The sequence below is a fragment of the Brassica napus genome, chromosome A5, assembly GCF_020379485.1.
Source record: "Brassica napus cultivar Da-Ae chromosome A5, Da-Ae, whole genome shotgun sequence".
Taxonomy (NCBI): Eukaryota; Viridiplantae; Streptophyta; class Magnoliopsida; order Brassicales; family Brassicaceae; genus Brassica; species Brassica napus.
The window spans coordinates 6,466,729-6,482,621 of NC_063438.1; the positions used below are offsets into that span (position 1 = coordinate 6,466,729).

The window sequence follows — 15,893 nt, forward strand, 5'->3', positions numbered from 1 at the left end:
GGCATTTGATTCTTTTTCTTAACACACTAAACACGGCCATGCATCCAAGTTATATATCTTTAAGGAAATTTGTTTATTTTACTTTTTCAAAAGTAAGTCACTTATTTAGCAAAAAAAAAGTAACTCTTTTAAATGTTGTAGTTTTTATTTTCTAAATAAAACTTCTATTTTTATCATCTATTTTATTTATATAAATTATAGAATAATAAAACAACATATATAATTAAAATAATACAAATACAATAAAACAAACGAAGAAAATATAGATTCTTCTTAATCTGTCAGACAGGAGCTAAGAGATATTTTGGGCATACAAAATCTGGGAGGAATGGGAACATATTTAGGATTACCGGAGAGTCTTGGGGGTTCTAAGATACAAGTTTTTGTCTTTGTTCAAGAACGGTTAAATAATAGGGTCAATGGTTGGACTTTTAAGTTCTTTACGAAAGGAGGAAAAGAGGTGATTATCAAATCCGTGATTACGGCTTTGCCAAATCATGTGATGTCGTGTTATCGTTTACCCAAGGCTACTGCAAAAAAAATTGACGAGTGCGGTAGCACAGTTTTGGTGGAGCCCATGCGGTAGTACAAGAGGGATGCATTGGAAATCATGGGACAAAGTATGTGTAAGTAAGGAAGATGGAGGTTTAGGTTTTAAAGATATCACTGACTTTAACACTGCGATGCTTGGTAAACAATTATGGCGGCTGATAGAAAAGCCAAATACTTTATTTTCTCGAGTTTTTAAAGGTCGGTACTACAGGAATGCTTCACCCCTGGAACCGATTCGTTCATACTCTCCGTCATATGGTTGGCGGAGTATTGTTTCTGCTAGATCTCTGGTAAGCAAAGGACTAATCAAAAGGGTGGGAACAGGATCTTCTATATCAGTATGGAATGATCCTTGGCTCCCAACCACTCGCCCGAGACCAGCCAATAAAAATCAACACAATCTTTACCCAGACCTTACAGTGGAGTCGCTTATTGATCCTCATTTGCGACGATGGAATTCGCAGGCGATTCAGGCTTTGGTGGATCCACAGGATGTGAAATTAATAGAGAGTATACCATTGAGTAGAACTCTGATAGCAGACAAGGATGGATGGCATTTCACAAATAATGGAAAATACACGGTTAAATCTGGATATCAGATTGAAAGGATATATCCAGATAAGGCAAAACCACCAGTAGTGTTTGGACCCACAGTGAATATTTTGAAAGCATATTGCTGGAAAATACGGTGTCCACCAAAGATTAAACATTTTCTATGGCAATTGGTGACAGGTTGTATAGCAGTCAAGAAAAATCTGCATAAGCGAGGGATACCCGGCGACATTGTTTGTGCAAGATGTGGTGCGGAGGAGGAATCGATCAACCATGTGTTTTTTGAATGCCCTCCTGCACTTCAGACATGGGCTCTTTCAAAGATTCCAACATGTCCAACATTGTTTCCAACAAGTTCTCTCTTTGTGAACATGGATCATCTTTTTTGGAGAGTTGTTCCACAGATGGAGGATCATCAGTTTGCATGGATACTATGGTATATATGGAAGGGAAGAAATAATAAAGTTTTTAGTAATATGGATGTGGATCCGTTGGATACCCTTAAACTGGCTGAAGCGGAATCAAAACTTTGGGCTGAGGCTCAAATTTTGAATGATAACAAGAGGATCCAACCGGTAGGGGCAATGATTCTTCCGTCAATCCCAGGAAGATGGTGTTTTACGGATGGTTCCTGGAAAGAAAATGATATTTTTTCTGGCCAAGGATGGTATAGTACTCTAGAGGGATTTGCGGGTTTGATGGGTGCAAGGAATGTTCGGGCGTCACTTTCTCCCCTTCATGCAGAAATGGAAGCCTTGTTATGGGCAATGGAATGTATGAAAAACTTACGACAATTTCAGGTTACGTTTGCAACGGATTGTTCTCAATTGGTGAAGATGGTTTCAACACCAGAGGAATGGCCAGCATTTGCAAGTTATTTGGAGGATATAAACAGCTTGAAAGAGAGTTTTTCCCACGCAGAGATTATCTATGTACCAAGAACGCATAACAAGAAGGCGGATAGCTTAGCCCGTAGCGCTAGGAAGGAAACGTCTTTTGTAGTTCACATGGATCAAGATCTCCCAGTTTGGTTCACAGAGTCTATATGAGTCTGTAAAGTTGATGACAAAAAAAAAAAAAAAAAAAAAAAAAATATAGATTCTTCTTCTTCAAAGGTCTTCCTTGCTACCGGAGAACCAACACTGCCAATGTTCTTGTGATCTTCAAATTTCATGTCGCATTATAGACAAATTCTAAATAAAATTTTATGCGGCTAAAAATTATAAACCTGATTTCTACAAAATACGTAATCCATTATTATAACTTTAAGCAACGGACTCTATAACCGTTTTTTCAGGTTGAAAATGGTGGCTATTCTTATCACTTTCTCAGAGCCTTCATAAATAATGGACTATTTATCGAATATTAATCCATCATTTGTATTTTGGTTAGTTCTCTTAAAAACACACAAAAATAATTTTTTCATCAAAATAACATACAGAAAAATATCGAACAGAAATTATTCTTCTTAAATAAAATTAAGTTATCTTCAATGAATAATACATGTAATAAAATAAATATTTTAAATCTATTTATTTATAATATTAATAATTTAAATGTTATTTTCTAAATCTTAGACTTTAAGGGCCTGACTGGTTTCCCGTTACGACCCGCAAACGCAGCTTTTGCAGTTGGTAGCGGTTGACAGTGTTTTGAAAAAATCATACAAACTGCTACAAATCGCTCCCAACCTCTTAAAATAAAAAGCTGGTTCCAGCTAGCGTTTACGGTTGCAGGCGGTTGCGGGTGGAAAAATAAATATAAAATTATTTTCAAAAATATTTTAAAATTTTAAAATTAAAATTTTAAAATGGAAACATTATAAATAAAAATATATACATATTTTATATATTAATTAAAATTACAAACAGTATCATAATTTGCTTTATAAAAACTTTAAACTAACTATTTATTAGAATTTTTAAACATTTCTATACACACATATATATAACGAAATAAAATATTTTTTAAAATTTTTCAATATAAATCTTCAAAACAAATTTTATTAAAATTATAATTTTCAACTAATTTGAATTTTTTTATAAATAAACCTAATATTTTTATTAATCATATTATATTGATAATTATTGTATTTTATTAGAATAGTATGTTTTTATATTTTTTAATGTTATAATATGTTAATATGAGTAATTTATTATTAAACTGCTGCAATATCTTAAAATCAATCAGTCACAAATATCCCGTAAACGCAATAATTTTCAAACATTATACCAGTCATACAAAACGCTTAATAACGCTTGAAACCGCAACCATCCGCATCCGCAAACTCCCGCATCCGCAAACTCCCGCATCCGCAACCGCAACCGCTGCGTTTAAACCAGTCGGGCCCTAAATCCCGAACTCTATCCCTAAAAATCGAAACTCTATTTGTAATCATTAATTATCCTAAAAATATGTATGTATTTTATATCTTTAAATATTATCTTGATTGTTTTTATTTGCTATTTTTATGATAATTGTTTGGTGTTACCTTACAATATTTATCTTGTGTTTTTGGTTGGATGCTTTATATCTACTAGGTAAGGAATCCACGCGATATCGCGTAAGAGCTCATTTAAAAAAAATACATATTACTTTATAATTTTAATTTTTATATTAAAAAATTAATTTTATTTTCAAAAAGAAATTCTCATGTCAAATTCGTAGAATATATGTGTTTATATTCATTTTAGATAATATAAGAAAATTATATTTTATAGTTTTAGATTACAATTGAAATACAAATACTTCAATACCAAAAATTTAAATTTTCTATTAATTTAGGTAAGTTTTATAAAAAATTAAATTATTTAATATTTTTTGAATTAATTAAAATAACCAATACATTTTAATTTAATCATTTACTAATTTAATAAGGTACTTTATAATGACAAGTACTGCATTCATGATTTTTGAGCTTTGTAAAAATATGTATTCTCAAAACATGATTATATAACGGCTTTAAGAGATCTTGTATCATACATATTTTTATTGGTAAATCACACATATTCGTCTTTGCTCAAAAAAAAACCACACACATTCTTCTTTGTGCATTATTTGCATTTTATTTATTTGAAAAATTGATCTTTGACAAAATTGACAATAAAACTCTCTCTGTTTTCTAATCTATTTTTGAGTTTTTGTTTGTTATTTTAGTTATGATTGGTCATTATCCACAATTTTTTATATAGAAGACTAATGATTGTAATAACAGACAACCAAATATTGCAACATTTATCTAATGATTGTAATACTAACACCAAAAGTTGCAAGGACACATCACTAAATACTACAATTACCAACAATTATAATGCTTCATGACCAATGATTACAATAACCCATTACCAAAATATGTAGTCACCAACAATTGCAATATTTCATTAATTATTTGTAATTTATTATTTAAGTAAATGTAATAGTTAACTTCAACGATTTCAAAGATTCATTTAAATCTGACTATCTTTTCTTATTTGATCGTAATTAGAGATTCAGTTAATAATCACTTATATCAAACTCAAACATAAATTTTAATGTGCATAACTAAATATAATTGCTTAGGTTTCCATTTTGTTAATACTTATCTATTAATAAATAAATTATTTAAATAAGTCAGAAAGTTTTATTTGAAATTCGAATAAAAAGACAAATCAACCAAAAACGTACCAAAACATGTTGCAAACCACAAAATATAACTGAAAACCATAAATAATTTTTAAAATATATAATATTATAAAATATTAATTACCCAACAAATCAAATTATCCAAATCTATAAATATAATTTAAAATCTTATTAAATACTTATGCAGTTTTAGAATGAATATACACTTTTTAGACATTTCTATGAGCTTTTAAATATATATGTATAATTTTAGAATAAAAATACACATCTTTAAAAGAAAATAACTCTTTAAAAATATATACAGTTTTTATGATAAAAGATACATCATTATGAAAAAAAAACATCTTTGATCTTTTTATCTTAAAACTAATAAAATTTATAGATTAAAAAACGCATCAGTTAACATTTGTTAGAAAAAACAGATCGATTAATGTGATAATGAAAGATACATCAATTTTAGGACATCATTCAACATAAAAACTCGTGTCTTTTCGTTTTTAATTTGCTAATATCTATTTATTAATACTTCACAAATATTAATAATTGTTTTAAATCTAAAACTCAGTGTATTAATATGATAATTTGAATTTCTTAAAAAAAATTGTATGAAAGTTACATCTCTTAATTTTTTTACAAGAAAATTGAATTATTAGTTTTTAAAATGAATTTATGTCTTTTCGTTTGTTACTTTGCTCATATCAATTTATTTATACTTCATATAAATATTTACAATTGTTTTATATCTAAAAATAGGTGTATTAATATGAAAATTTAAATCTTTTAAGTTTTTACATGAAAAGTTGAATATTTTAAGTTAATAGTTTTTGAAATGAAAAATATATGATCCATTTGTATCCATTTGGTTACGACTCGTTTGTACCCTTTTAGTCACGATCCATTCACATTATTTCGGTTACCATCCGTTCACACCCTTTTGGTTGCACTTTTCTGGTCACAACCCATTCGCAATCTTTCGGTCACGACCATTTTCACCCTTTGGTCACGTCCCGTTTGCATTTTTTTTGTCACGATCCATTCGCAACCTTTCGGTCATGACCATTTGCATCTTTTTGGTCACAACCTATTTGCACCTTTTTGGTCACGTTCTTGACACTTTCACACTCTTTCGGTCATGATCCATTCACATCCTTTCGTAGCCTTTCGGTCACGACATGTATGCACATTTTTGGTCATAACACATTCGCACATTTTTCAGTCACGACACGTTCACACTCCTTGGATCATGACACGTTCATACCTTTTAGATCACAACATATTCGTACCTCTTAGATTATGACACATCTATACCTCTTAGATCTAAACAAATTTTTAACTTTTCGTTGATGACACCACAGTAATATTTATAATTGTTTAATCACTGTCAATAAAAAAAATTATCTCTTAAGTTTTAAATATGAAAAGTTGTATTTATTAGCACTGAGATAAAAATTATGTCTTTTTGTTTTTACTTTGCTCATATCTATTCATTATGATCATTTGCATCCTTTTGGTCACAATCTATTTGCACTATTTAATATTTTCACACCCTTTCAGCCATGCTCCATTCGCATTCTTTCGGTCGCAACCCGTTCATAGCCTTTCGGTCACGATCCGTTTGCACATTTACGGTCATGACACATTCACACCCTTTGGATCATAACATGTTCGTACCTCTAAGATCATATCATGTTCGTACCTCTTAGATTACGGCACATTCATACCTTTTAAATTTAAAATTATACATCTTCGTTGATGACACCATATTAATATTTATAATTGTTTAATGAATGTTAATAGGAAAATTTCATCTCTTAAGTTTTTAATATGAAAATTTGTATTTATTAGCATTGAGATGACAACTTTTGTTTTTTTTTGTTTTTACTTTGCTCATATCTATTCATTAATACTTCATAAATATTTAAAAAAATTTAAATTTAAAAGTTAGTGTATTAATATGAAAATTTGAATCTCTTAATTTTATACATAAAATTTGCATCTCTTAAAATTGTTTTACATGAAAATTGTATTTATTAGGTTTTTAGATTAAAAGTTGTATATTTAACTTTTATTTTTGGTCATATCTTATTATAATTTTACATAAATATTTAGAATCATTTATATCTAAAATCAGTGTATTAATATAAAATTGAATCTCTTAAAACTTTTATATGAAAAGTTGGGTTTACCAATTTTTAAGATGAAACATTACATGTATTGCTTATGAAAAGACACAACTTTTAAAACTAATATACATTTAAAAAATATAAAAGAATGAAAACATACAACTTTTGAAATTATAATGAAAATACACAAAATTATAGATAAACAATTCATTTTATAATTTGACAATTTTTCAAAACTCATTTCAATTTTTTTTAAAAAGACACAATTTTCAACATTAATTAGGTTGCTAAGTTTTTAAGATGAAAAGTTGCGTCTTTCACTTTTTTTTTGCTCATATCTACTTATTATTTTTTCATAGTATTTATAATATCTAAAAATCAGTGTATTAATATAAAATTGAATCTCTTAAAAATTTTAAAAGTTGCGTTTCTTAGTTTATATTTTTTAAGATGATAACTAGATTTTGACCCGTGCAACCGCGTGGGTGTTCTTTTCGGTTTTATAAATATATATATATATATATATATATATATATATATATATATTTATTTTAGTTCATTAGTGGTATACAATTTTAACGTTAACCATATATTTAAATGTTTATATACCTATTTCAAATATAAATTTTTTATAATTTACATGGTGTAACAATCAATAGTTTAAAACCATCACATATATTTGTCGTTTTTTATTATATATTTATGTTACTGTATTTGGATTTTGTTTTTAAACAAATTAATATATGCATGAAACAACATATTTGAAAATTATTTTGTATCAAATTTATATTCAATTTTGACCCGCCAACCTTCAAAGTCGTATTTCCTTATAGCAATATTTTTTACGTTTATTCATTTTAAAAATATATTCTTTATATATACAAAAAAATCTAAGATATATCAATTTTTATACATGTATCATATAGTTTGCAAATGTTAAGTGGTTATGTCATCAAATTATATTTTAGTATAAATATTTTATATTTATGAAAATAAAATTATAAATTTATCAACTTAATATAATTTATCATATTTAATTCAATATAATATTTTTACTTTAATATGAATTATTATTATTATAAAATAGATAAAATAAGATATAATTTTTGTGTTTCATTTTGTAAATGATAATTGAATACATATTAATGAATAATAATAGTTCATTGCTAATTACAAAATTAGTTAAAATATTTACATAAACTTCCTGAAAGTTAAGATATTGTTAAAATATTTATCAACAGATTTGTTAGAATTATATATATATATATAGTTAAAATGAAAAGATATCATAATTAAAATAAATACAACAATTTTTTTTATATTATTAGCTTTAATAAAATACATGTTAATTTTTATACATGTATTATATAGTTTGCTAATGTTAACCCCTATTACCAACATATTATATTCTGATCATAAATACTTCTGAAAATAAAATATATAAATCTAATAATTTAATATAGTTTATCATGTTTAGTTCAATATAATAATTTTCTCTTAATATGATTGATTATGATTATATAATAGGTAAAATAAGATAAAACTTTTATTCTTCATTTTATAAAATATATTAATGTATAATAATATTTTAAAACTAATTACGAATTATAAAAAATATGTACATAGAATTTTTGAAAATTAAGATCTTGTTAAAATCTTTTAAAGAGATTTGTTTGATTTTTTTTTAAAAAATTATATTTAAAACTAAAAGATAACATGACTAAAGTAGTTGGGAAAATGCCACAAATACCACATTCATATTACCACTTTTCATGTTTACACTAACCAATTTTACCTTCACTTTTCATGAAGTGTAAAAGACAATTATACCATTAGGATTAACTAATTTAGACTTAGGGTTTAGAGTTGAAGGGTGGGGTAGGGTTTTTGGAATGTGAAATTTATGATTCTAATAAATATATAAATACATAAAAAATATATAAAAATTAAAAAAATATTTTCAAACATAATTTTCGCTTTTCAAAAAGAAATTTGAAAAAAAAATCAAAAAAAATTCGAAAAAAAAAAACAAAATTTTTTTTTATAAAAAAGTTTGAATTTGAAAATGTATAATTCGAAAACATAAAAAAAAAATTTACATTTTTTTTACTTTTTATTTTTTAATTTTTTTTATTATTTTTTTAATTTTTTAATTTTAATTTTTAATTTTTATTTAAATAATGATTTATTATATATATAAATAACAAGGACACAAGAGTCTTTTGCCAATTAATGAAGAAGGTATTTTTAAAAATGTCTCATTAGTGGTGGTAAAAATGAAAAGTGGTACCATGAAAGTGGTAAACATGTAATTTCCCCAAAGTAGTTCAAAGATTATATATATTATTAATATTAATAAAATACATTTAATATTTTTTAAATGGTTCAAATTAAAAAATCACACATGAAAGAAGTCATAATTACTATTTTAATACAATAAGTTAAAATACATTAAGTTATTGTTTAAATAATTTTACACAGATTTATTAGAATTTTTAAAATATAATATATAAATATATATTATATTTAAAATGAAAATATATTATGATTAAAGCAGTTACAAAGATTTTATATTATTAACTTTAAAGAAATACATGTTAATTTTTATACATGTATTATATATTTTTATAATGTTAACCCATCTTACCAACATATTAGATTTTATTTTTGAACATAAATATTTTATAATTACGAAAATAAAATAAATAAATATATAAATTTAATATAATTTTATTATATTTAGCTCAATATAATAATTTTATTTTAATATGATTGTTTATGATTATATAATAAATAAAATATTATAGATTTTTTTATTTTTAATTTTATATAACTGAATATATTAATGTTTAGTAATATTTTAAACTAATTTCAAAATTAGCAAAAATATTTAAATATAATTTCGAAAATGAAGATCTTGTAAAAATCTTTTTTAAACAGATTTGTTAGAATTTTAAAATAAATATATTTATATTTAAAATGAAAAGATATCAAAAGATATTATGATTAAAATATTTTAAAAATTGTATTTATTATTAGTGTGAACTAAAATGTAATAGGAAATTCTATGAATAAGTCCATTAGGTCCATTTTTAAAAAAATCACACATAAATCAAGGTTGTGACTTCTGTTTTAATATATAAGATTGAGATTCTTATAATAACACAGAAATCTTAAAATTAATTGAAATTGCTATTATTAATAGATACTCTTTTAGATCGGGTTTAACCAATATTTCGAGCAAAACCGAATATCATCAGATGTGATGTGTCATATCTGATGCGACGCGTTTTGTATGTTCACCTGATAACCCTAAGAATATTTTTTTTTGTCAACTATAACCCTAAGAATATATCCCTTTGATATCACCAACAATTAAATTATATTGTATTCAATGCTTTTTTGGTTAATTTATCATATCTATAACGAATCATATACCCGGTCTCTATCACCCTATGTTCTATAAGCACTCGATCTGTACCTTTATGTCTACGTACATGTATTTTGCTAGGTACTTATACAGTCACTCTAACAATCCCCGCCCCCACACCCCTATGGAATATCTAACAACATGACGGTCAATTCTCAAAACAGCGTAGGTAGAAGCAATGCAAGTTTCCTCTGATCTCCAGCCCAGACCAAAGATCAGTACCCTATTTGAGATAGGTAAATAAAGTTACCTAAGTGAAACTGATAATGCAATATAAAGAGAGATTTTTAAGAGTTTCTGCCATGTAAACTAAATAAAGATGGTGTCTATACACCAACAGAATGAACGACCTTCACTATACACATGGAAGAGTTTATGTGATGTAAAGATTTTTTTCATCCTTTTACTATTCAGCATATTCCGAGAGAAGAAGACACAATGGCAGACAAACTGGCACAAGGTGTTAAAAATCAACCTTCTACTATGGTTTATGTTGACTTAATTCTCCCGAGGTGGTTCTTGTATAAGGAATCAACTTTGTTTCGTTTCGCCAAAGAGAGAGATTATTAGCAAAAAAATAATATATATATATATAAAGAGAGATTTACATTTAAATGCACTTTTCGAATTAATATTACATTAGAATGTATTTTGTGCTACTTAAACACCTACAGGAGCTTAAATGACTAAATTGCCTCACAACTTCTATTTGTCTCCTAATTTCAGCAGTTTTTTTTTCTCTTTAAGTGACAAGCCATTGTTCGTTGAGGACCTACCTAACGACACCAACATCCGTAATCGATACTTGACCGAAATCAATTGTTGGTCCCTATGTTTCTTCTCTTTTAATCACTATCGCTTGACGTTCAAGGAACCGCTGCTAAGATTTAGTTCGATGGAGCATAAGCATACTTTGAAGATTATTAAAGTTTGTATAAATAACGAAGTCTATAATCAAACTTTCAAACAAGGCCAAGTTTATAATATAATTTAATAACTCAATTACATGTTAAAAGAAAATCTCAGTGATAAAAACTATAGTCAAGAAAATTGAAACAAAAAACTATTACACTCTGTTATATTTTCTTCTTCTATTCACTAGCACAAACTGTGAAGAAAATCAGAAGATACTTTGCCTGCTGCTAGTTCTCAGATACGTTGGTAGAATAAGATATAGGCCTCAGAACGAAAAACCTCTTCAAAAGAAACCTGTCTTACAAAAGAGTCGCTTGCACGATACCATACGGATGAGTCTCTCCTCTCCTTATCGTCTCCTCTAATGTACGCAACATAGTGACCTCTCCTCATTGTCCCTGAATGCTCCACTAACCCTGCCAACATGTAAACCGGCTGGTCTTCTTCGTCCTGCCTACAAAAGAGAGAGATGAGAAAATTAGGAAGAGAGAGTCTGCTTTCTTATTAAAGTCTCTAGAGAAGAAAGAATGGGCATGCATTTACCTAGAGTCCATATCCATATATAGGCCAAGATCGATAAACTCACTGAAAGCAACATGGCCGCGTAACTTGCTTAGCCTGCCTTGGGCGTCTTGGCTAAACCTTTTGAGATGAATGGTCAAGACAAGTGGTGCCTTGTTTACAAGTACCCTTTTAATTGCAGCTCTTCTTACAACCACTTCCTCTGAATCTACTGCCTCATCATCATATATGGTATCCCAGTTATTGAAATCTATAAAGGATTGGTTGAATAGATTATCTCTACACTCATCAAAACCATTATCATACACCCATCCATAGCCAAATCTTTCTCTCTTTTCTCTCAACCGTTGGAGTTTTAGGTTTTTCGAACAGTTCTCACAATGCCAAGCATTGTCTTCTGACAAAATCTCAGGCTTGGTGAACATAGCCAAACAGCTTTCTACAGAGACAGGTGAATCCGAATCATCAAGCACTACTTCAGCATCAGAGTTGCTGTTGACACCCATGAAACCAGCTTCAGAAACTTCAGCTTTAGTTGGTGGTCCGAAAGCTGGTCCTTTAGATACCTCAGGCTCTTCGAAAAACCAGTAATAGTCAGCATTATCTATCTTTTGTCCATGGTGGCTGCTCACAAATGACGAGGGTGCTTCACCTTCACATTCCTTAACTGTTTTATCACCACAGGAGACGTCAGGCTCGTTAAGGACAGCATAATCAACGGTTTTTCCATGGTGGCTGCTCATGAGTGACGAGGTAACTTCACCATCACGTTCCTTAACTGTTTTATCATTATAGGAGACGTCAGGCTCGTTAAGGACAGCATAATCAATGGTTTTTCCATGGTGGCTGCTCACTAGTGAAGAGGAAACTTCATCCTCACACTCCGTAACTGTTTTATCATCACAGGAGACGTCAGGCTCTTAAAAGAACCAGCTAAAGTCAACATAATCTACGGTTTGGTCATGGTGGCCGCTCACATACGACGAGGAAGTCGCACCCTTGTCTTCTGCAACTGTTTTATCATCTTTATAAGGCATATACAGAACTTGAGAGTCTGCTACCAGCAAAGGAACCTCTTCATCAGCGCATGGCTTTGCAGATGAAAAGCTATGCCCTATATCAATCTCTGCTGAAATCTCACTTGAAGCTGTCTCTTTACTACACTGCATAGCTTGTGCATCCTCTTTATCTGGTTTCGCACTTCCGTCATTATCATGCATCAGCGTTTCTGTGCTACTTTCAAAAGTCTGTCTAACTATTGAAAAAGCCTGCTTCTCACCCTTGCCTTCTGCAGCTGTTTTATCATCATAGGATATGTCATCTTTATAAGGCATATTCATAACTTGAGAATCTACAACCAGCAAAGGAAGCTCTTCATTAGCCAACGGATTTGCAGGATAACCCCATACTTGAGCCTCATCAATCCCACTTGAAGCTGTGTCTTTACTACACTGCATAATAGCCTCTTTATCTTTTTGTTTTGCACTTCCCTCCTCATTTTCACTAACACCACCTTGAGAGTCTGCTACCAACAAAGGAACCTCTTCATCAGCGCATGGCTTTGCAGATGAAAAGCTATGCCGTATATCAGGATAGCCCCATACTTGAGCCTCATCAATCTCTGCTGAAATCTCACTTGAAGCTGTGTCTTTACTACACTGCATAGCCTCTTTATCTGGTTTTGCACTTCTGTCATTATCATGCATCAGCGTTTCTGTGCTACTTTCAAAAGTCTGTCTAACTATTGAACAAGCCTGCTTCGCACCCTTACCTTCTGCAACTGTTTTATCATCTTTACAAGGCATATTCATAACTTGAGAATCTACAACCAGCAAAGGAACCTTTTCATCAGCCAAGGGATTTGCAGATGAAGAACTCTGCTCTAAATCAGGATAGCCCCATACTTGAGCCTCATCAATCCCATTTAAAGCTGTGTCTTTACTACACTGCATAATAGCCTCTTTATCTTTTTGTTTTGCACTTCTGTCTTCATTATCACTAACACCACCTTGAGAAACCAGATCGGTCTCATTGTGAGAGACTTCTATTCCAAAAGATTCACACCAAAAACTACCAACTTCTTCCATATCCTTTTGTGTTACAATAACTTCAGGGACCTGATTATTGTCAAAGGTCATAGTTGACACAGGTTCTGATGAATCTTTGCTGTCTTCCACATTCTCAAGGACCTTTGTTGGTGGTGGAAGTTTACTTCTCTCTTCCTGAGAGAGTGTTTGTTTCTTGGAGGGAACAGGTAAAGAGAGATCCAAAAAGGGTTCATAAACCTTTGAGGAATGTCCACATTCCAAACAAGAGATGGTGCTTGAAACTTCACCACCGAACACAGAATCTACCAGAGTAGGTTTCTCACTCTCATCACCATCAAGCTTCTTTCTCAAGCTCGATTCTTCGGTGCTCAAACCATCCAACAGACACCTTAGCAGCTCGTGACTGTCATGCTGCTGATACCCTCTAAACTGAGGAGCCTTAGAACATAAAGAACCAAAAAAGTCCCATGGGTTTATCACACTATTGAACAAGCCTGCTTCTGATGTTGCTTCTGTGAACAACTTCTTCAGGGAGGAAACTAGAGGCCCACCACAAGACGGATCCTCTTTAAACAAACGGTCACGTAACCGATCCAAAGAAAGAAGGTTCTGCAATACAGAGTTAAAGAAACATGTGTTCCCAAGGTTAACTAAACCTCTTACACCATAACCAGAACCTTTGATCTCACCAGAGATACTACTACTCGAACATGAATCTTCAGCCACAGTTTCACCAGAGCAAGTCTTTAAAGAACGTTCTTTAATCAGCTTCATAGCGTCCACTAACAAATCTACCTTCACACCATTCACTTCTTTCTCAAAAGGGAGTAGTGACTGGCACGCGAAACACCATCTCAACCTAGTGTTTTCACACTGAATCACAAGACGGTGACACGTCATCTTGATGTGACGCATGACATGACTCTGAGGTTCAGTTGGCAAACCAACACCTCCACAGCAATAACGGCCACACTCCAAGCAAAGCCAAACAGCTCTCTTAGCAGCATCACAAGAAAAGCTACTAACTTTCCCTTCACTTCTTCTCTTCATGTCCACTCCTTCCTTGCAATCTCTACACTTGATTTCCTTACAAGCTTTCATCTTTTTCAACAGCTTATTCAAATCAACGCATTTATCAAAATGCACACAAGATCTTTCTTCCATCACTGTCTCCGCGCTTTGCTTAGCTACCTTCTTGGATAACTGATTCCCACCTGGAGGAGCTCGACCTTTCTTTAACTGCTTCCCCATTCCTAACAATTGTACAGAATCAAACAAAGCTTAGCAGATACTACAAACAGAGAACTATCCACCACAACACAAATTTAAACAGTAAAGGAATGCCCTTTTTACAAAATAAGTAGTAAAGATGCAAACTTTAAAGACTAGACAACAAAAGATCCGAACTTTATATAGTCAAAATCTTCCAGAGGTCTAAGACAATTGAGTTTGAGATGATTTACTATATAAACAATCAAAATCACTAAACACTAATGCTTCTACTACTACTTTATAAATAGATGCTTTTTTAAGTATCAAGAGGTTATGGGAGAACGCTTCAGGTGAAGACAAAAAGATTGTGATCTAACCTTGTCTAGGGTTTTGTAAAAGAGAGCACAAAAGAGTTTGTAATTTCGTTTTTTACTTGTTCCCACACAGCCTAGGGAAAGAGAGTTCGACGAAAATATTTATAATCAGTGACCTGCTAGGACAAAGAGAGAGGGAGAGAGGAAGCGAGTCAAAACAGACAGAGAAGATGCACAGAAAATATAAATATTTTTAGTTAAAAAAAACAAAAAAGGAAAGTAAAGTTTTAGTAGAATTAGGAGTTTAAAAGGGATGAAGATTTTAATATTTCGGAAAGTAATATTCACAGTTTGTATAAACTTTGGAATATTTATTTAGTCATAGATCTTCATCTCTCCAGAGATTTGTGACCCATAAATCCATAATTTATATAGTAGATTATATGTTTGGAATAATTAATGGATACTAAAACTTTGTTGAAGATTATTGGCCAAATATTCAATCTGAAACCCAGAATTCAAACATTTAAATTGCAAAAAATATATTAAAATTTTATTATTATTTTTTTAACTTGTTTTATTATATAAAAAATCAGTTACATAT

General features: G+C 30.1%; 1 pseudogene; it reads right to left on the bottom strand.

Moving 5' to 3' along the window:
- Positions 1-11,234: 11,234 nt before the first annotated feature.
- On the bottom strand, positions 11,235-15,014 carry LOC106454809 (annotated as a pseudogene).
- Between the last annotated feature and the right edge of the window lie 879 nt (positions 15,015-15,893).